At 47.8% G+C, this 22,500-nt stretch overlaps 1 pseudogene; it reads left to right on the forward strand.

The window, feature by feature from the left end:
• The window catches only part of LOC121693827, a 108,161-nt pseudogene that overhangs the window by 61,120 nt on the left and 24,541 nt on the right, over positions 1-22,500 (forward strand).

A 22,500-nucleotide genomic window follows, 5' to 3' on the forward strand; every position in this document is an offset into this window, starting at 1 on the left:
TCTGAGTCGGTGCATGTGTGTGTGTGTGTGTGTGTGTGTGTGTGCGTGTGTGTTTTCTTTTTTTCGAGCCCGTAAGTGTCCTCGCCTAGTGTCCAGGCCAGCATCCAGCCAGATGGCGTAGCTGGGTTCACCTTGTCCATGACCGCCTCTCCACTGCAGCAGAGGCCGGGCTGTGCCAAAACAGATGGATAATATCTGTCTGCTCTGTGATTTTAAAACCCGCATCTGGAAATTGTTTTTATTCCCTCCCTCTCTCTCTCTTTCCCCCTCCACCTTTCTTTCGCTCTCCATCTGACTCTCTTTCTCTCTCTTCTCTCTCTCTCTCTCTCTCTCTCTCTCACTGTATTGTTTCCTCTTGAGCAAACTTCATTCTTTGCTTAAGCATTAGTTCTGTTTGTATGTTCTGCTTGCTGCTTATGTGCCTCCCCCCCCCCCAACACCACCTCCAACATCCACCACCACTGCACACTATTTGGGCCTCCATCGTGTTTAATTAAACCTACGTTCTGAAGCGTTCTCCAACATCGCCTGGGTTCCACGGTACTTCAAAGCAGCAAATTGCATTAACTTTGTAACGATTGCATCACAATCTCATTTCGTATCTACATATCTGGGGCTATATAGCAGTTGGTCTCTCAGCTGTCTTCATCCATTCGCCTCACTGCATTACCCACATGTAAAGAAAGAAACAGAAACGTGTACACAAACACTACAATGACCTGGAGTTGTCCCCCCCCCCCCCCCCAATGCTTCCTTGTCTAGGAGGTGGCATAGAAATTGGTGATTGGGGTTGAGCTGGTTGGAGAGCTCGCCGCCTTGCTTTGAGTATTTGTCTCGATTCCCAAACAAAATGAAGGGGCTAGTGCTTAAAGAGGTTAAAGTGGCATGAGCGATATTAAAATGAAACGCTTGGATGGTGCCCCCAAGGCATTATTCAAATGGAGGAGTTATTTTTAATTTTGGTTCAATAAAGCAAGACGCTCACCAATCTCTGCCTAGATGCCTTAATTAAATACTTCACACACTATATTAGTTTTTTTTTTTGTATGTGTGTGTGTGTGTGTGTGTGTGTGTGTGTGTGTGTGTATGTGTGTGTGTCTGTGTTGCACGCACTGGGCTCTTTTGAATGGTAAAAGCCATAAAGAGAAACATTTGTCTGACAGACAAAGTGAAGTATAAATCACTTTTCACCCCCAAGAAGGATTCTAAAATAATAATACACCCCTGTTTGGCTGGCTCTCTTTTCTTCTGGAGAGAGGGAGGGAGAAGGAGGAGGAGGAGGGGGGGATGAATTAGATTAGTTTCAGTGGTAAAAGCCAGCGGTAGAAGAGTGGAGAGCCTTGGATCATCTCTCTTCAGCACTCGCCACAGAGACAGAAACCTCCAGAAGAAACATTTTGTTTGCCCCTGTGCTGCATAGCTCTCCTCTCCTCTCTTCTCCTCTCCTCTCCTCTCATCTCCTCTCCTCTCCTCTCTCCTCTCTCCTCTCCTCCATCTCCTCTCCTCCATCTCCTCTCCTTTCTTCTCCTTCATATCCTCTCCTCTCCTCTCCTCCATCTAGTCTCCCCGTCGATAGATTTATTTAGTGCCTCGCCTCCATCCAAGCCGTGCATTATACTTTTATTTGACTGAATACGGGAAAGTGGAATTTAGGAGTGTCAGCTGGAGGGGAGATGATAAACTAGCCGGGTGATGGACTAAGGTAATATATGTGCTCGTAAGAGAATATACAGCTCTACAAACATCATAATTTAAACCTCTCCCTTCTTTTATTCTACACCATCATTGGGCCAATCGCAGCGGTGGTGGGCTCCGATAGCTGCTGGATACGAGTTGCACAAAATGGGGTCCAAAACAGATTGGTTACTCTCGCTCTTTGTTCTAGTTTCAACTCTTGTACAACTCCTTAGTTTTGCACACAGGATGTGGACAGATTCGTATATTCATGGTGACGAATTATTCTCACCCCCCATTGCAACCCCCACATTGCATCCCATACAAAGGTAGGAGAAAAGTATGGACAGTTTTGACTCGATGGTGGAGAGAGAGAGGGAGAGAAAGAGAGAGAGAGAGATAGAGAGAGAGGAAAAGAGAGATAGATATAAAGAGAGAGAGACAGAGAGAGATAGAGATTGTCTCTGTCTCTTCAGAGTAAGATATCCCCCAGCGGGCCACATGCATGGCTCTCATTGAGCTGGTTTGTGTGTGTGTGTGTGTGTGTGTGTGTGTGTGTGTGTGTGTTAGTTTCGTCTATGAGGTGGCCCATATTTCTCACTCTGTCTCACTCAGTCGACGGGGCCTTAACTGGTGGCATCTGCTCCGCTCGACGCTTCCCTCTGTTTACCAATATGTTCCCAATCTGTCCGTAGGGCCCGCACCCAGAGCCAGCCCACAGCTCCACTCCCTGCCCATATATCTGCCCTCCTCCCCCCTGAGCCATTCGCCTCAGAGCAGGTGGATCAGCTCTGGGCCTAGGCCTCACACACACACACACACACACACACACACACACACACACACACACACACAAACACACACACACACACACAAACACACACACACACAAACACACACACACACACAAACACACACACACACAAACACACACACACACACAAACACACACACACACACACACACACACACACACACCACACACACACACACACTCACACACACACACCTCCACCACTGCTCAGGCCTAGGTATCTGAGCCTAGAAGGCTATTGGATAGTTATTGAGTAGGATGTAATGGCTGGAGGAGGAAGCATGGATTCTAATCCACAGAAACATGGTGTAGTCTGTAGCTCACGTGTTGTTGTTGTTGTAGGTCGTCTGAATTGGCTTTGCTACTGTGTGGTTGTGTAGTTGTGGTTGATTAGAGGCTAATATGAATGGATGGGTTAATGCGATAACTATATATCTTTGGCATAATGGCACACAGGCTGTAGACCTCTTCAAAACATTCACAACAAAACCAAAATACAGTTGTACTCCAAAACCAAAATTCAAGGTGTCATACAATCACCCCAAAACATGCATGTTTTAGGAAAAGCCCAGTTATTTTCTCTCATCTTTTTCTCAATGTTTTTTTTTTTTTCCTACACCTCTGTCCAGGTCCTCTCCCAGTATGTGTGGTTGTAGCCGCTGCTGTTGGCTCTCCCCCACAGAGAGAGAGAGAGAGAGAGAGAGAGAGAGAGAGAGAGAGAGAGAGAGACAGAGAGAGAGAGGCCTGTAGGTGAAAAATGGGGCCATTTGGGCTTGTTTGTAAGTCCTGTCAAGAAGCAGCACCTCTGGCCCGCCCGGTTAACAAATTGGATGTTTAATCTGGTGACATTCCTATCTGGGCCAAGGGCTAATGTATGTGTCTAAGAATAACCCGCACCACAGGCCCTGATAGATGGAGGGCTATTATAGGCAGTATTTAAATCTGAGCGGACAATTCCTCCATCGCCACGGCGACTGACAGCTTGATTCCAGCGCTGGGGGCTGGATGGAGCTGTCACTCAGTATGTCAGGGGAGGGATTTTCTTTGTTTCTCTTTCTCTTTTTTCTCCTTCCCCCCCCTCTTTTTTTATTCCCTCACTCTTCAGTGGAGTGACAGAGTGGTGTGCTGCTGGAGATTGTAAGCTCCAAGTTGAGATAGGGAGATGGGCAGTAGTTTAAGGATTGCCAGTGAACGGAAGGGAAACCCTTCGCCCCCCCCATGTTGAGACCAGAATACTGCTTTGTATTCATTATCAAACTCTCCCAACACTACATTATGAATTGCTAACACATTGTACTGCCATTAACAAGCAAACACAGTGCATATTTGTGTGTGTTTATACTACAGGTTTAGATCACTGTGTTCAGTTCTTTTTTCTCATGAATGAATCTTTCTTCCAGTTTGTTTTAGTTTTGTTTTATCACACATTTTCATGCACCATTGGGTAGCACTCGTGTGAAATCATAGTCATCTTGCCCATCAATATTTTATGTACAGACATAAGGAATCCGTATGTTGTAGAGTATGCACTAATCTATGCATAATTTGAGTGCATAGCATTTACTTCTTTTTTTGCCCTGTTAGTACAATTAGGCATAACTCTAAATGTAGCATACTGCTCTGCCTAAGACTTGCATGCAATGTTCAGCTCATTGTTCATTTACCATCTGCCCTGCTCATCTCGATGGCAAACTCAAACCGGAATGTTGACATGATTACGTTTACACAACACTCACTCCTCTCCAATTTAGGATAACGCACAGCCTGGCCGCCTCCGTTACAGTCTGGTGACAGTATTGTGTGTGATAGATGAAGGCTCGGAGGCCAGAGGGTCTGTGTTGTTTTGATCTGTGTTCAGTGATACAGCCCTGCGCTCAGGAAATGGATGAGTTCTTCTGCAGCTTGCTGTAATTTCTGATCCATTCCCGGCCCGTGAGGTCAGCGGCAGTCACATATTTTATTTTCTCTCGTTAGTGCATTATGTCATGGAGTGATTGCGATTGGAGAGACAAATATGTTCTTTTGCCATGGCAACCGTGGGGTCAGAATACAGCTAAGGGGGGGGGGGGGGGGCCAGGAAACCTGAGTACAGGGCTCCGAAGGTGTGTGTGTGTGTGTGTGTGTGTGTGTGTGTGTGTGTGTGTGTGTGTGTGCGTGTGTATATGTGTGCGTGTGTGCGTGTCTGTGTGGCAGTGGGAGAGAGAGAGAGAGAGAGAGACTTGGTTGGCCCTAAAAGCAAATAAATACAGTCTATTTGTTGAATGAATTCATAATTTGTGTGTGTGTGTGTAAATATTTGTGTGTGTGTGGGTCTCTGCCTGTGTATGTACATTTGCACAAATGTGCATTAACACACACACACACACACACACACACACACACACACACACACACAGTGATAAAACATCAACAGAATGAGACTATGCAGAAGGGTCCACACTGAGTGCCTGCTTCACCTGGACCAGGCTAAACCAACCCTCCTCTCCTCTTCTCTCCTCTCCTCTTCTCTCCTTTCCTCTCCTCCCTTCCTCTCTCCTCTCCTCTCCTCCCTTCCTCTCTCCTCTCTCCATTCCTACTGTCTCATCACCTCGTCCACATGTGAAAGCAGCTGCCAAGCGATGCAGTGCTCAGGCGGGGTTCGCCAGGACTCCCACCAGCACATTTCAGCAGAATGGATTTTCAATAGACTGACCCTCAGAGCAGGAGCTGCAGCAAACAGAAAAATGGTCTTATCCCAAGCTACTCCATGAAAGAGATCCCTGTGAATGCTGTCTTTGGCAAATACTTTGCATGAATTTATTTATTTTCGTGCAGGGGAAAGAAAAAAAAAACTGTTGACAGGTTTTGACAGTATTTCGGAGGATTTAATTCTGTGACTATTTTTTTTTTTTCTTCCATTTTCACCTTATTACCCGGTGTTCACAGCTCAACCTGATCTCACTTGTCTGAGTGCCAAATCATGTCTTCAACAACAACTGAATGTTCCAGCTTTCAAAACACCTACCCCCTTTTTCCGAGTGGAAATCTTTTTTTTTTTGATACGCACGGATGCAAAGGATGTTTGCCTTGGGAAGAGTGAAAGCTGTACATGCGACCTGTGCTGTTAGATGTCACAAATGAATAGTGCAAGACACTCTTAGCTGTGCAAACTGTTTTTGTGTTTCCCAGCAAAGTTTAGGGAATAAGGGACCAGGACTATGAGGTGGCACAAAAACAATAGACAGAACACAGAGAGAGAGAGAGAGAGAGAGAGAGAGAGAGAGAGAGAGAGACAAAGATCCGTTCCAAGGACTGTTTTAGTGCCTCATCAAATATTTAGTTTGATTGTACATGGTCCTGTAATTGCCATCTTGGCTAGTGAATTATTGATAGCATGTAGCAGAGCCGAAGAAGGCTAGTCTTAGAGCGAAAGAGTGTACCACCCCTCCAACACCCCCCCCCCCCCCCCCCCCACACACACACACACACACACACACAAGCACACAAGCACAGAAACATATACATTCACACACAAACATCCTTCACTCTATAGCACCTTTTTCCTGGTGAGCCATATGTCCACATAGCCTGATGGCTTTGTAGTTAATTGGAAAGCAGGTGGAGGTAACCTCTAATTAGGAAAAAAATGGAGCTGTCTTTTGCTTTGTTTACAGTGGAGCACAGTAAACATTAGGCTTCACCCCACTGAGCTTGTTAGCCGCTTTGCTCCTTCATATACAAGACCATAATTCTGCATCTTTCATTGTATCTGGCACATTACAGTGTTAATATTCCTCTCCCTGTCTGTGTTATGAAAATGTAATTGCTCCACCAAACCAGTTACACATGTTGGATAAACTCTGCATAGAGCAGCGTGTGTGTGTGGTTGTGCAATTTGGATGTTTGTGTTGTGATTCATAGTGTTAGGCTCCCTCTCTGCGGTGCTACAACGAAAGAGGCATTCGATAGTTGTCCAGCTGAATTAGCCAGGGTTCTGAGGCGGGCGCGTTCCAACGCCCAGAGACTCCGGGGTGGTAATCGGACGCGGTGCCAGGGCTGGCGATTGCCTCCCGTCTCTGGCGTCACAGCGAGGGCCTGGGCGCGTTTCGTAGAAAGCATCAGACGCTCAAAGCAAATGGTGGCTGAGAATTGAAACCACGGCAGCTTTTAAAAATACCCTTGCTGAAATATTGATTTTTTTTCTTTCTTGCCTAACGTAATAAGTGAGAGACTCAAGGGAGGGGAGGTGTGTGTGAGAGTGTGTTTGAGTGTGTGAGTGTGTGTATGTGTGTGTGTGTGTGTGTGTGTGTGTGTGTGTGTGTGTGTGTGTTCAGCAAGTGAATGGACAGTCACACAAACGTGTGTATTTGTGCATCTGTGTGTGTGTGTGTGTGTATTTGTGCATCTCTCTCTCTCTCTCTCTCTCTGTGTGTGTGTGTGTGTGTGTGAGAGAGAGTGTGTCTGAGAGGGCTTGCTTTGTGTGGCCAGCTCATGAGTGCTTCATGGGTGTGCCTCTTCATTTAGAGAGCATGCTTCATCCCAGACTCCCCCTGACAACAAAGCATTTGCTGGCTGCCTCAGAGGACCTGAATGAAGCCTCTGTTAGAGTCCCTTGCATTACGACTGCTAATACTCCTCTTGTTGTAGCATTAAGCAGGGGGCCTTAGTGCACATTACACCTGCTTAGGGTCCCCTTATCTGGACATGTCTAAGGTAGAACTATCTATTTGTGGCTTAGATACTAGTCTGTGTGTGTGTGTGTTTGTGTGTGTCTGTGTGTGAGAGTGTGGGGGGGGGAGGTGCTGAAAAGGCTTAGGAGAGAGAGAGTAAGAGAGAGATGGGGGGAGAAAGAGAGAGAGAGAGAGAGAGAGAGAGAGAGAGGGAGAGGGAGAGAGAGAGAGGGAGAGAGAGAGAAAGAGAGAGAGAGAGAGGGAGAGAGAAAGAGAGAAAGGGAGAGAGAGAGAGAGGGAGAGAGAGATAGAGATGTTAAAGTGCTACAGATGGCAGTGAGCGCTGCTGACTCTTCCCGAGGCATCAGCCCTTTGATAAGATTCAATTTGACGAGGATCAAATGGCCGTGCCACTCCGCTTTAAGACCGCCGTGATTCATGTCAAAGACATGAGGTTACCGTCCTCTACTCTTCTCTCTGACTGGGTGGGAAAAATACTCTCTCTCTCTTTCTCTCTTTCTCTCTTTCTCTCTTCTCTCTCTCTCTCTTTCTCTCTCTCTCTCTCTTCTCTCTTTCTTTTTTCTGTCTCTCTGTGTGTGTGTGTGTGTGTGTGTGTGTGTGTGTGTGTGTGTGTGTCTGTCTATGTTGAAAATGAAAATTGCATGGACCCTGTTATGTAGTTTTTCTAACATATGTGCAGTACATTTCTGTCATGTATTAAATGTGTGCATATGTGTGTGTGTGTGTGTGTGTGTGTGTGTGTGTGTGTAGCTGGGTGGAGAGCCACTGGGGACGGTGGAGTAGAGTCCGAGGGCCAGCCGTAATTCCTGACACCATGTCGGCCGCACATTAGGGAGTGACAGGGCCACACATGCCCCTTGTAATTGATTGTGGGCCGACGTAATGAGGTGAAGGCTTACAGCAGAGACGCCCGCTCCCTCATTATCTCTACCCACTCTTTAAGAGCACAGAGAGGAGAGGAGAGGAGAGGGAGAGCGAGGGAGAGAGGGGGAGGGAGAGACAGTGAGAGAGGGAAGGAGAGAGAAGGAGAGAAGGAGGGAGAGAGGGAGGGAGGGAGGGAGGGAGGGGGGAGAAACCAGGCTGAAACTAATAACGGAGGCCTGGCTTTAGATGGACATTAATTATTTATGGTGTTTTAATAAGTTTTAGATGGGGAGGGAGAGGCTCAATACACTGAGAGGTAGTCTTTCTCTCTCTGTCTGTTGCTCTCTATCTATCCGTCTATCTATCTATCTGTCTATCTATCTCTCTCTTTCCTTCCTCACCTACTCTACTGGGCCTCCCTTCATCTATCTGCGCTGTCTCCTGTCTTCTGCCCCGTGTCCGTGTCCTCTGGTGTCTGTGTGGCGCAGTAATTGTTGACATCGCTGCAATTGATGTGAGTCTTGCAGTTGATCGGAACATGAGAGATGTCCATGAGGAGTATGTAAAGCAAATGTCTGTTTGTGAGGTGTATGTTGTTGGTAAAAAATATGCCACGAGATCCAGTCACAGAGAAGATGCAGAGTTTAATTTGGCTGTATACAGGAGAGAGGCACACACGAAGCACAAGGCACTCCAGCATACTGTATGCGTCTCTGACTTGACACAGAATTATCCAGGGTTTAAGTACACAACAGCAAAGGATAGATGATCATACAGTAACAGTGGCAGAGTCAGGAGACATCCAGGCTACCCTAATCAATGATGCCAATGGCATTTGACGCAAAACAGACAACAAGAAGTGATATCAACCCTGCCGCCTTACATTATCCATGGTTGGGACAGATCATCATAACAGGTCATGAAGTAGGAGCATACATACAGACACATATACGCTTCTGAGTTCTAAACCATCCCTGAATCACTCTAAAGGGATCCGACTTTGATCTGGCACTGCAGCCTCCCTCTCTCCCTCCCTTCCTCTCTCTCTCTCTCCCTCTCTCCCTCCCTCTCTCTCTTTCCCTCTTTTTCCCATGAAGAGACCTGGAATCCTCCATTCCTTGTCAACTCTTGCCCAGTGGCAGATGGAGGAGCTGGAGCCAGCGAGACTCGGAGCGCCGACACGTCACGTGTCTCTTCCTCCATGGGCCTCGCCCTCATCCCTTCATCCCTTCATCCCTCCATCCCTCCATCCCTCCTGTTTCTTCTTTTTCGCTCCTCTCTTTTTTCACCTCTTTTCTGCCCATTGACCAAAGAAACATACAGTAGGCTCTGGTGGCACTAGTGACTTGCCCTCCATCTCCCCTAAACACACACACACTCCCAAACATGCACAGCCATGGTGGGTGCTGGTGGGAGGGTATGCCCCAGATTCCTCTCTCTCTCTCTCTCTCTCTCTCTCTCTCTCTCTCTTTCTTTCTCTCTCTCTCTTTTCAGAGGGTGTCTGGCCCTGCAGTTCAATTGAATCCTCCATAAACACACCATTACTCTAATATCGGCGTGCAGGTTCTCTTACCACCTCTTGTCTCCTGCTGCGTTTTAATTCAATCCTTATTGATCCATATCTCTTCTCCCAAGGACTCCAATATCATATGAATGGAGCTGTGGGATGGGTTCCCCGTATTATTGTATTCCATGGCCATAAAGGGCATTAGCAGCCGTCCGTGCACCCCAGATCAAGTATCAGTCGATAGCAGCTAAATAGAGCAGACATTTTTTTCTCTCTATATACTGTGATTACGAAATGTCCATAATTCTCAAGCAACAGGGCACCCTGTGATATTACCCCATTCTCTCTCTCTCTCTCTCTCTCTCTCTCTCTCTCTCTCTCTCTCTCACACACACACACACACATTTTGTTGCTCTCTTAGTAGTGATTACTCATGCAAGGTTGCAGGGAATGTTTGGAAGTATATTCCATGATAGTGTGATGATGACATAACTGAGGTTTTAAAAATGGGCTGGGTTACCAGTGTGTGTGTGTGTGTGTGTGTGTGTGTGTGCGTGTGTGGGTGGGTGTTTTTAAAGATAGTGTTACAGTCTTATTAGGGGGAAATCAATGCTGTCTGCAGATGACAGCCATTTGTACTCCCTCCTCCTTCAGAAAAAGAGAGAGTGAGAGAGAGAGAGAGAGAGAAAGAAAGAGGGAGAGATGGAGGGACAGAGATGTGCTGGGGGCTGGGAGGAGGCGTTGTCCACGGTGGAAGAGGTTAGCCTGTGGTTAATGTGACATGCCTGTCTGCGACCTTGCCGGTTGTTAACTGCCCGGATTATTATTGTGATAATGTGGCAATTAAAAAGAAAGCGCTCCATCAAAACAGGGGGGCTTATGGCGAGGGAGATGGATGCACAGAGATTACCAGGCAGTGGGGAAATGCATTAAGGCTGCAATCCATTCTTACTGTATGCCTTAAAGTCTACCTCCAGCCACACTGCTTATTACCGCGCGTCCTCATCGATATCCTTTCCCAATCAATAGCACTCCGCTGGAGTGAAAATACGTGTAAATCAACACCAGAAGTCTCTGCGCGGCCCCCCTTCCAATAAAGAATGAAAAATCAAAATCTTGTGTCTAATTACGCGCCATATATCTGAACACCATGTCTTCATGGCCGCTGGATCACGCGAGGAATTTATGGACAGAATCTGTCACTGGGAGCGCGCTAAGTGAAGTGTGGGGAGTTGTGAATATTTCTCACAGTTTTTAATGTCAGGATGTGCTACATGTTTCATGTGACAGGTAACGAGTGACTGGGCTTAGGGTTTCGATTGCCTCTCTAAGTGATGCTGACTTGGAGGCTTTTTCTCTTCTTCTGCTTATGTCCTTTTCAGATTCTTCCTGAAGTTCTTCCTCAAGTGTAACCAGAACTGTTTGAAAAATGCAGGCAACCCCAGAGACATGAGGCGATTTCAGGTAAGACTGTTGGCAAAACCTGCTTCCACATCAAGCAATGTCTTGTCCCACACACACACACACTCTAACTTTTCATACACACACTCACTACTTCGATAATGAAACACACATTTCCATGGTTCCATCGAGCAGGTGGTGGTCTCCACTACAGTCAACGTGGACGGTCATGTGTTGGCCGTTTCGGACAACATGTTTGTGCACAACAACTCCAAACATGGCAGAAGGGCCCGGCGTCTGGACCCATCCGAAGGTAAGTCACTTAATGACCGATAAAGTCGGAGCCAGCGGCGCAGTCTTAGCCTCCTCCACTTTCATCTATCTGTAGGCAGACATATGGGCAGACAGGCACGCACGCAGTCAAGCCTCTCCGTCAAGACCAAGTCAATATGTTCCGGGACCAAAAGTTTTTAAAAGTGTGTGTGATTGTGTGTTTGTGTGTGTGTGTGTGTGTGTGTGTGTGTGTGTGTGTGTGGGTGGGTGGGGAGGGGGGTGGTTGATGGGAGGAAGTGTTGTGGCCCAGAGTTTCTCCAGCGCTCCAGCAGGCTTCGCTCGGCATGATGGGATACGGCCGAAGCATATGGTTGGTGGCGGGGCCGCGCGACGGGGGCGCTTTTTCCTAGAGATGAAACGACAAACTCTCTCACCTGCGCACGGTGTCTGTGGGGTTTGACGCCTGATGGCCCGCTTTTGATGTGTCAGATGAAAGTTGATGCCGAGGAGCCATGGAAACCTAATCAGTTTCTGGTCACATGACATCACGAGGTGTGATGTATGTATCCTCCACCTCTCCATGGAGACCCTAGATCACAGCCGCCTGGGTTGGTGTTCAGAGGAACAAGTCATTGTTCTACCAACTGATATGACAGTGCTGACGCTCTCCACAGACGTACATGTGAAGATGATAGGTGAGAGGAGCATTATGGGAAAAAACACCCCGTAATGTTTCCCTTCCGAACACTTGCGATTGCGTCTCGATTGGGGAGGAGACAGCTGGTGCCCTCTGTTCCACCCTCCCCAAGTGACTTTAGGGACGTTTGCTGGGATTCTTCAGATGCTGCTGTTTTATTCATCCACACAGGTGTTAACAGCCCCCCCCCATGGATAAAACGTTTACTTTTGTGACCAAAAAGTAATTTATAACCAACCTACTGTAGCCCAGGGAGACTAAAAACAGAATAAATAAATAAAACCAAAACAACAAAAAAGTTTGTGTCAAAAAAACAGCTTTGAGGAAAGTGTAAGTCTATCTGTGAGAGAGAGAGAGGCCTGTGCGGTTTACAGTTGGCTCTGCTGGGTTGGTCCAGTAATGCTGGCTACTGGGCGGCGCTCGCTCATCGCTGGCGTGCTCGAGCTGCTCACTGCTGGCGACTGCTGGAGCTGCCAGGCTGCGACGAATCAATTCCCCCCGTCACGTGCTGCGGAGACTGGAGGTCAGTCAGTCGGCCTGTCTGTCTCCAGTCTGGCCAGTCAGAGACAGCCATGTTTACGATAAAACACAACAGCATTGAGTGGTATTGATTCACAGACAATGGCAGACACAGAGAGAGAGAAAGAGAGCGAGAGGCGGAGTGAGACAGTATAAAAGTTTATAATTCTCTTTTTTTATTTTTTCCCCCTCATATTTACGGTCACTAGCTCTTATCTTCCATTCATTACTTTATTGCTGAAAGAAGAGTCTAGAAGAAAATATGTAAGACTATCTCAAACGTTCATGTTGTCATCAGTCTCCTTGGACTGAAGTAGAAAATGGATACTTTACATTTACAGTCACTGATGCATATCTTTGCTTATCATATTAGTGATGGTCAAGAAAAAAGCAAAAGCTCCCTGTGAAGTCCAGTCCAAACTACTGTGAATCCTAACTGACCGGGAATTCTAAACATGTCTGATGATGAGTTGAAGTTTCTGAGGAGTACTGAGGAGCCGTATTGTAACCCTCATCCTGTTGTCTTGTTTTCCGAAGCAGCCACGCCCTGCATTAAAGCCATCAGTCCTAGCGAGGGCTGGACAACCGGAGGAGCCACGGTCATCATCATCGGTGATAACTTCTTTGACGGACTGCAGGTGGTCTTTGGCACCATGCTGGTTTGGAGCGAGGTGAGGCCCCACCATGTAGGAAGTGTGATAACACACAGACAGGCTCATTCACACACACACACATACACACACACACACACACACACACACACACACACACACACACACACACACACACACACACACACACACACTATTCACACTCATCCAAAGACACACAGATACACACTCAAATAGCGCACACACATACTTGGCTTCGTATAAGCTGCACACGTCTGACATGTACAAATTGTTGTTTTGTTGTTTTTTTCCTCAAGTTATTTCCAGGTGTGTGAGTATGTGATCACAGACAAACAGTCTTGTAGGTGTTAGACCTGCGACCGTGTTGGAACTGACAGAAAAGTGTGCACAGATAGCAGTTTGTGTGACGGCGGTTTTGCACTGAAATGCCATTGAAATTTCAGCATGTGGAGAAATTCCTTCTCCTCTTCTTTAATTACAGTAAAGATAAGAAGAATATGTCAACTAAGTCAACTTGATTTAAATGGTGGAGCAGCAAAGACATTATTAAGCTGCCGTGAGACTGTCTAAAGGGCTGCGTTGAGCACTGGATGGTAAATTAATGTGTGTTTCTCTCTGTGTGTGTGTTTTGCAGCTCATCACACCCCACGCCATTAGGGTCCAGACTCCTCCGAGACACATCCCTGGCGTGGTGGAGGTCACACTCTCCTACAAGTCCAAGCAGTTCTGCAAAGGAGCTCCTGGACGCTTCGTCTACACTGGTATGCAACGGCTCCTGATGTTTTAGTCGCTTATTGTTTCTGCTACGTTTACTGTAATGTTTGTATTTACACCATTCTATGTCTTTTCGGGCATGGTGAAGTAGCGCTAAAGTCACGGCCTAACTGTAGCTTGTCCTGGGTTGGAATTGTGAACCCGCCGTTGCAAGTTTATGTGGATTTGGATAAAACCGTCTGCTAAATACCAGTCAACTTGCTTTAACTATTCTCTTGGTATTGGTGTCCCACACATAATGGATCACGGCTGTTTTCCTAACTCCCTGTCCTCCGTGGCTTTTGTCCGACGTCCGTCAGGACTTTTGTGTCCTTCCAGCCTGGACGGGTCCACAGGCCAGACTGGAGTATCACTTAGTAAAATCACCGCGCTTTTCTTAGCGGCGTGGGCAGATTATTCCGTCAGAATAATCCAGATGCCATTCAAAATAGCAGAAAGGTCAGATGGAAGACTGTTTGGCCTGATAAGTAAATGTCAGTGCGGTGGGCATAAAGGCAGCGGCTGTGTTAAGGATTTCTGTTAAACATGAGGTTTATCTCCCCCCCCCCCCCCACACCCTTCTTCTTTGTTCAAAGCCGCCACTCATTCACATGTGTATAAGCAGAGTAGTGAGACAGGCCCACAATAGAGATGGACGGTCCATCTCAGCTCCGTTGATTCTTTTCGCCATGCTAATATCTGATCCTTTTTTTTTGTGATATGACTGACAGCTGTTCGGGGCTGTTTGCTTTTTGTAAAAAGAGAAAAAGAAAGAGCTTTTGTGAATAGATTCTATTTTAGTCATTCGTATGGACAGGACAGTCAACCACGGTTTGAAAGAAGATGTGGTTTTTGGGATGAATTGGAATGAGGGAATCAGTCCAACTTTTAAAAGTAACGTGTTTGTGTTGTGTGTGTGTGTGCTTTAGATCGAACTAGGTACATACACTACCTAAAGGCCATAGAGATGAAAATGCTCTGATAGAAGATCATTTTGCTCTCCCTTTAGCTGCTTACTATGATGAATGCAGTATAGAGACAAAAGAAAAACGGTCCCATCACACCCCCCCCCCCCCCCCCCCCCTCGACTTCAAACCCCCACTCTCCCTCGGAACGAGCCGTTTGTTGTGCAAAGCAAATTGGATTCACGCATACATATTTTAGTTTTTGTGGATGCATCGACGTACACTTCGGCAACTTATTTATTGTGCCAGGGACGTGTGATATTCATGAATGCAAAATGAAGCAGGCTTTTAAATAGTGAATAGGCAAGCTGTGTATAATTGAAGAGGAAGGAGAGTGCATCCAAACTCGATGATGTGTTTTCCACAAGGGACCTCCCATGTGCCCCAATGAGCTCATCTCTAACATAGCATTCCAGGGCCCTTAAACTGCACTTTTTTTTTTGTTCATCAAGCTGTGTTCAATTCTGAACAAATACAAGGCAGTTTGAATGTCTGCGAGCCCCGCATTTGGGTCAGACGAAATTAAGGGATTGTTATAAAAGAAATATAAACATTGTCAAATGAAAAAAATTGCCAAATGAGGCCACCCCTTTTCAAGTCTCTTTGTCATGCATTTGAAATGGTGGCTTTTTAGTTGTTGATTTAGAAAAATGACAAGAAAATGTATCATACAAATATTTTCTAACCAGTTGAGCATCCGCCTGTGTTTGTTTCAGTAGGAGTGTGTGTTTGTGTGTGTGTGTGTGTGTGTGTGTGTGTGTGTGTATCTGCATGTTTACATTCGTGTTTGTGTGCATCAGTAAAAACCGCGGCCAGGCAAATGCCCTCAGGGGCAGTTTTGCCCGGCTACTTTGATACTGACGCCGGGGGTGTTGATGTGGATGGAGTAAGAAGAAGACGAAGAAGCTCTCTCTCCGAGCTGTGAATCGGTCCCTCCTGACCTCTCTGTGAAGCCGGAGACAAGTTGCCCCCTCTGAATTTCCTGTTTGAAAGGAAAGAGCTTTTCACAGTCTTGTGTTGCACGCCCTGCGCACTGCCCACATTCTAGTGCCATTACGCAAATGCTAGGCTACAACCTATGCACTTCTTCACTGTAGCATTGGACCCACTGAATTACAATTGCTTGTATACAACCCAAGGTACAGTACACAAAGCTCTAATGCGTTGAAATAGTAATGCTGTGTAATTGGAACGGGAATGCATATTATATAGAGCACTGTGTGTGCTTCAGCGGAGAGACTACTTCACTGGAGTATAAAATTAGTATTGTTTGGTTGAGGAAGAGGTCTCATAGTAGTCTTTTAGAGGGGGGCATGAGTCTTAGCAGGCGCCTTAATATTTTACAGTGTAAATAATGAATCAACCATGTTGTTTTTGTCTTAGATGGCACCGCGTTTTGATAGGAGAGATGTCATAATGTATTCTTTGTTCTTTCTTTCTTTCTTTCTTTCTTTCTTTCTTTCTTTCTTTTTTTCTTACACTCGTTCACTCGCTGTCTGTTCTGCTTTTTCCTCGTGTTCCCTCTCTTCCTCCCTCCTTTCCTCTGGGGGCCCTCTCTCCCCAGGTGTTAGCTCCAGGAAAGGGGTTGGGGTGTGTGTGTGTGTGTGTGTGTGTGTGTGTGTGTGTGTGTGTGTGTGTGTGGTGTGTGGTGGTGTGTGTGTGTGTGTGTGGTGGTGGTGGTGGTGGTGGTTGTGTGTGTATGTGTGTGTGTGTGTGGTGGTGGTTGTGTGTGTGTGTGTGTGTGTGTGTGTGTGTGTGTGTGTGTGTGTGTGTGTGTGTGTGTGTGTGGTCGTGGTGGTGGTTGTGTGTGTGTGTGTGTGTGTGTGTGTGTGTGTGTGGAAGATGGCGGGGAACTGAGCAGGGGAGAAATGAATGTGAGGAGCCTGGAGGTATTGACTTTCCTGGGAAAACACAGCTCTCTAAAAATCAGTAGCCAAATACTGCAATAACTCAGCACCCATTGATTGCCTTTCCCCCCAGGCCACATTGATCTATGCATTACAAGCCCTCAGACTGCAGGCATGGGCCCAGCCTCACCCCCAGCCCCTGCACACGAGCAGGAATAAATTACGGTTTGTTATTGTGGGCATCTCCAGCATTGCAATCCCCAGCCAGGGCAGCAGGATACTGGAGGAGTGGAGGGAAGCCAACAGTGCACACACAATAATTAGAGGGTCTCGGAAAAGTCGTCACGCATTATCGCTTTTATGAAGGCGATAATACAAATAAGCAAAAGAATATAACATACACACATAAGTACATAGATAGATAGAGGGTTATATAGATGGATAGATAGATAGATAGATGGATAGATAGATAGCGTTCGCAGATTTATTGATAGATTGATAGATGGATGATAGATAGATAGATAGATAGATAGATAGATAGATAGATAGATAGCGTTCACAGTCAGTGCAGACATAGTGAGTTGCTCCTATCAGACATGCTGCACTGACCCTGAGAGCAGAGAGGGGGTGGCAGGGGGAGTGTGACAATATCAGGGGTGGGGGCCTGTGGGAGAGGAGCGCAAGTCTGAGCATGTCCTCCGACCTGAGACAGGGAGCCTGCGGGGCTGGTGGAGGAGCCGGGGCTGGTGGAGGGTCCAGAGGCGCCCGCTGGAGCCCTGGGTAGGGTGGCTTTGCTAGGCAGTGATGGGCTCGGTGCCCATGCAGAGGCTGGCTGGGGAATAGCAGCATCAGCGTCATGGCTGCCGCCTCTGCCTCCTCCTCCGCCATCACTGCTAGTCTGCTCGTGCCCAGACTCTGCACCTGTGGCTATCGTGCTGTAAATCTGCCGTGTGATTTGCATCTGTCGTCGATTGTCTGCGTGAGAACGTTAACACTGGCCACCGCGAGCGATTTTTGGAGAGAGAGACAGAGAGAGAGACGGGAGAGAGAGAGAGAGAGAGACAGAGGAGAGGGAGAGTGAGAGAGTGGGGAATGGTGTTACAGGGCCACCTTCATGTAAGAGAAAGCCAAAGCAAGCCCTGACGTTGTGCAGATGAATCGAGTCAGCACAGTTTGTGAGCTTGGTTGCGGTGGCCAAACTTCAAAGCACTTTACTCATGGCTTGTTGGATGGGGTTTGACATGAAGCAATTGTTCCGGTGCTGATCCAGAATGAGGTTAGACGGAAAAAGAGGGCAGCCCGCTGGCATGTGCCGCCACGCCGAGGCTGGCGACCGTACCCGGCTGTTGTGTTCTGCTCCGTTCTCACTTTCGTCCAGAACTCCCGGCGCCACCAAAGACACGCGCTCTTTAAACTACGCCACTAAACCCCCCCCCCATTTTTTATGATGCTGTCCCCTTGGAGTGGCGGTCGGCCGATCGCCTGTTTCCTAAAAGGCCATTTCCCCGCGTTTTGGCTTCTCGGAGTGGGGACCTGCAGCGAGAGGCCTTCTGTCACCGTGAAGGAGAAAACAATAGTCCACTTTGTACCTTTCCCTCCCTCCTTATTTGGAACGGACACATGGAACGCATTAGCGGAAAGTTCCACGAGGCAATCTGAAGGTCTAGTGAACACGGAGCGCAAGGGGCAGAGCATTGCGTCATGCACGTCGTTATGTTTCGCCTTTTCCCGCGACTCAACGTATATATCCAGGGCCTCATGCTTATGACAACCTTTTGAGTAATGGGTTTGGTCTTGACCCCCTTTTTTGACACGACTTCCTATATTTAGCCCAAGGCAAAAGGCAGATATTTCTTAAGTTGTTTCCGTACTTGTTCATATTATATACTGTAGACGGACTTAAAAAAACAACAACAACCATTTGCTTAAGCTAACTCAAGGCTCATTCATTTGTACATGTTTTGGAAGGTGCGGTGATCCCTTCATTTCTTTTCAAAGCAACACATGAGAACAAACAGGATATGTAGCCTTGGAATATTTGAAACAGGCCCCAAACAACATCAAGAGCCGAGTGCTGCTGTGTCAGACGAGACGCAGCGTTTCCACTTCTAGTTGTTTTTTTGTTTAGTGTTTCCATGACTCCCGAGCACACATTGGGTGACATAGCTCTGATGCGTCGCTGGGTTGATTACCAGAGCGTAATGAACATCAGATAGACGCCACAGTGCAGAGGAATCAGAGGGAAAGCGAAGTGAAGGTGACAGAAACACACCCACTCCCTTCTGTCGCCTCTTCCCCTCTCTTACTCCCTCTCCGTTCAGCGGCTCTCCTCTGAGATTCCGCTCCGTGACGCAAGCCTCGTGATTAGAGAGCACATCCGCCTCGCCGGCTAGATATGTTAATCATCTCGTGGATAATTGCCTGTGTGGCGCCTTGATTAAGCTGAGTGACACGTCCAGGAAGAGCGTGTTGCCTCAAAGCGACGGCCTCTCAACTGCACAAGTTATTATTGTTTTTTTTTTTTATTGTTTTTTTTTTTTAGGTTTGTTTTTTTCCTGTCTTGTCTTCTTCGAGTCCCAGCTTTAAAGTTTCCCCCACTGCAACGTGCAATTATCTGACGTTGGTTCCACAGCTCCTCTCTTTTGTTCGAGAGAAGGGAACTGTTCCATTTGATATGGGAAATGAATCACTGCTTTGCGGAGGACGGGCAGCAATTCCCTGGACATTCCATCAGAGCCCATCAGAAAGTTGAAAGCCTCTGTCTGAAGTCTGAAGACAGATACCACGCCGTCTCGAAAGCCACACTCAGAGCACACCCCGCCTGTGATGAAAACTCTGTAATTGCATAATACGTTCATTATGTTCATTTGCAAAGGCTCTGGGCCCACGCCATACACAAGAATCGATGAAAGCGTTTTGTGTCTGAGGCGCGCGGGGGTCAGACACAGCTCGTTTGTTACCCGCCCCTCCCCCCCCCCTCTCAAAAAAAAAGATACCCCAGCCATTTTTCCTGCCGCGTCGGAGAGGGGTAAATTGAGGTCGAGACGCGTACCTCCGTCATCCTAATTGCAGCCATAACGACTGAACGTTTTCGTGCCCTAATTAAAAGTGTCTGCCGAAGGGGACAGAGAAGCCGTCGGTGGGTGGTGGTGATGGTGGTGGTGGTGGTGGTGATGGTGCGGTGTTCATCTTCCCCGGTGGCGCTCATCCCTCGCTCTTAAAAAGGGGCTTGTGCTCGCATCCCGAGTCAGGGGTTGGGCCCGTCTGTCAGTCACAGTTTAAAGTTCATGAAATTTCTATGAGAATCGATCGCATGGGTGGCAGGTTGGAGTGGGGTGGTGTGGTGTGTGAGGTTGGGTTGGGGTGTGGTGGGCCTGATAGTGTGTGTGTGTGTGTGTGTGTGTGTGTGTGTGTGTGTGTGTGGAGCAGCAGACCGTGGTGTGGTGTGTGAGGTTGGGTTGGGGTGTGGTGGGCCTGATAGTGTGTGTAGTTGTGATCATGTGTGGGGAGTGCATGACCGAGGGGAGGGGGTTGCAAGTGATGCGTGTGTGTGTGTATGTGTGTGTGTGTGTGTGTGCAGCAGGCCGTGGTGATTGATCAAGCCTCATGCTTTGAATTTCTCCATATTGCCTACCCCACCCCCTACCTCCTACCCCCTCTCCTCTCATCTCCTCTCCTCTCCTCTCTTGGTGCAGTGCTGTGTGGTATGTTTAGGTCAGAGTGCTTGATATGGTTTGTGATAGTGTGTCTACAGCACTCATCAATGCATGCTGGCATGCATGAGTGTGTCTATCTCTGTGTGCGTGAGTGTGTGTGCGTGAGTGTGTGTGTGTGTGTGTGTGTGTGAGAGAGAGAGAGAGTGTCTCGGTGTGTGTCCGTGTCAGTGGGCAGGCATGTATATGTCTCCACCGATTTTCATATGTCACAGTAACCCGATGTGCTTTGCGGTCGGAAGCGGACAGACGAGGAGGAGGAGGAGGTGGGGGGGCGAAGAGGAAATCGATAGCGAGCAACAGGGGGCCCCGAGACGTTTGTCAACAGGCCAGCTCAGTGACCTCAAGCCTCCGCCCCAGCGACACTTGACAGACTCGAGCAGAAAAACAAATCACTTCCTCCGCCCGCTGCACGGCCCCATTGCACATCAGAATATATCCCTATCAACACCCAACCCCCAGCCTCCTCTAAATATGAGAGACAGTGTGGGTGTGTGTGTGTGTGTGTGTGTGTGTGTGTGTGTGTGTGTGTGTGTGTGTGTGTGTGTGTGTGTGTGTGTTAGTCTGTATCAGTATGTCTGTGTTATTGTGTGGAGGAGAGGGGCTACCATCTCTAACTTGCATCTATCAGTATGTGACTCATGGAGATGGGAAATTGCTTTGTGCTGTGCTGGAATCTCAGACACACCTGATTCCTCCGACGCTCCATCAAACAAACGGAGGCGCCGCCGCGGCCGCCGGACCCCGCCGCTTGATCAAGTGCTTCGGACGCCGCCGCCAGCTCCATTTGGAAATGATGCGAGCTATTCTGGGGAAGCCACGCAGGCACAGATCGCGCCGCACGACGCAGGGATGCTTGCCAATAGGGGCATGCCAGCGCCTTCAATCAGGGAATCACCGGAGTGAGGAGGAATGGGGAGAGCCGGAGGGGAGCGTTAAAGAGGACCTATCAGGCTCAGAATCGCTTGGGGGTGCAGAGTGGGGGGGGGGGGGGGACGCCATTGGGGAGCCAGATAAATACAATCATCCAAACGGCAGCGGGAGTGGGGGGGTTGGGGGGGGGTGGATGGGGGGGGGGGGGGGGTTGTGGGATGCAGTGAGAAAATGTAAATAACAAATAGTGGAAAGTAAACATATATAAACACATTGGAGGGCCCGGGTGTAAACAGCGAGGGTAAATGTATACATGATCCCTCCGAGGCCTGGGAGGGTTTTCTGGCGATCGTGGGAGCGCCCATGCCTGCTCTGGCCCGAGACACCAAAATAGAAGGAAGTAGACTTTATGAAGCCACCACAGGGCTGTAACCGCAGCCGCTGGCACGAGACCGGAGGTCAGCATAGTCCAGGATCGGAAACCACCAATGTGTTCTAGACGCTGTTGTGAATTAGGCATCCAATAGTTACAAGCATTTTATTTTCAACTTTCTTTTGAGAAGAATAGATTTACTTCCATGTTGGTTTTTTTTTAGGACACTTTTCTAAAGATATACCCCCCCCACAACCCGCGCAAACTGAAGTTGTTCATCCTTTTCCGAAGAAGCACAGCGGCGTCTTGATTTCTAAAGAAGAGACATGCAAAAGCCTGAAGGTCAGCGCTCCAAATCATGTTCCTCCTTACTTCCTCCCTTCGCAGGAATCAAGCTCTTCCCGGGCTCCATGCAGCCTCGCCATTTTCCGTTTGATCACCCTGACTAGGCATGAAGTCCTTGTCAAACCGCACAGCCAGGTTCCTTATCACTACAGGAAGCTACTGCCTTCCACCTCCCGACCTTTCACCCACAGTTGTTTGTAATAAGACCTGGCGAGCCGAACAGGAATAAGACCTGGCGAGCCGAACAGGAATAAGACCTAGCGAGTCGAACAGTGAGCTGTTTCTGGATTGATTTTCTTTCTTTGTTTGCAGAGCAGATCATTGCTTTTTTCATATGATATCAGGATGGCTATATGGAGGTCTCAGGACAAATGAAAACAACGGAGGTAACGCGCAAAGGTTAAAGGGAGCTTTAATGGTGGAGATTAATCTGCTTTATTTGCAGTGGGAGGTGATTGTTAGGGCAGCTGTGACATGGTCGTTTGACACCATGAATGGCACATCCTCAGCTGTGTAACGTGGGCTTCAAATTGAAGGATTTACTCCATGGAATCCTGTTGGAGACTGTCCAAATAGAAAA

The sequence above is a fragment of the Alosa sapidissima genome, chromosome 20 (genome assembly GCF_018492685.1).
Source record: "Alosa sapidissima isolate fAloSap1 chromosome 20, fAloSap1.pri, whole genome shotgun sequence".
NCBI lineage: Eukaryota > Metazoa > Chordata > Actinopteri > Clupeiformes > Clupeidae > Alosa > Alosa sapidissima.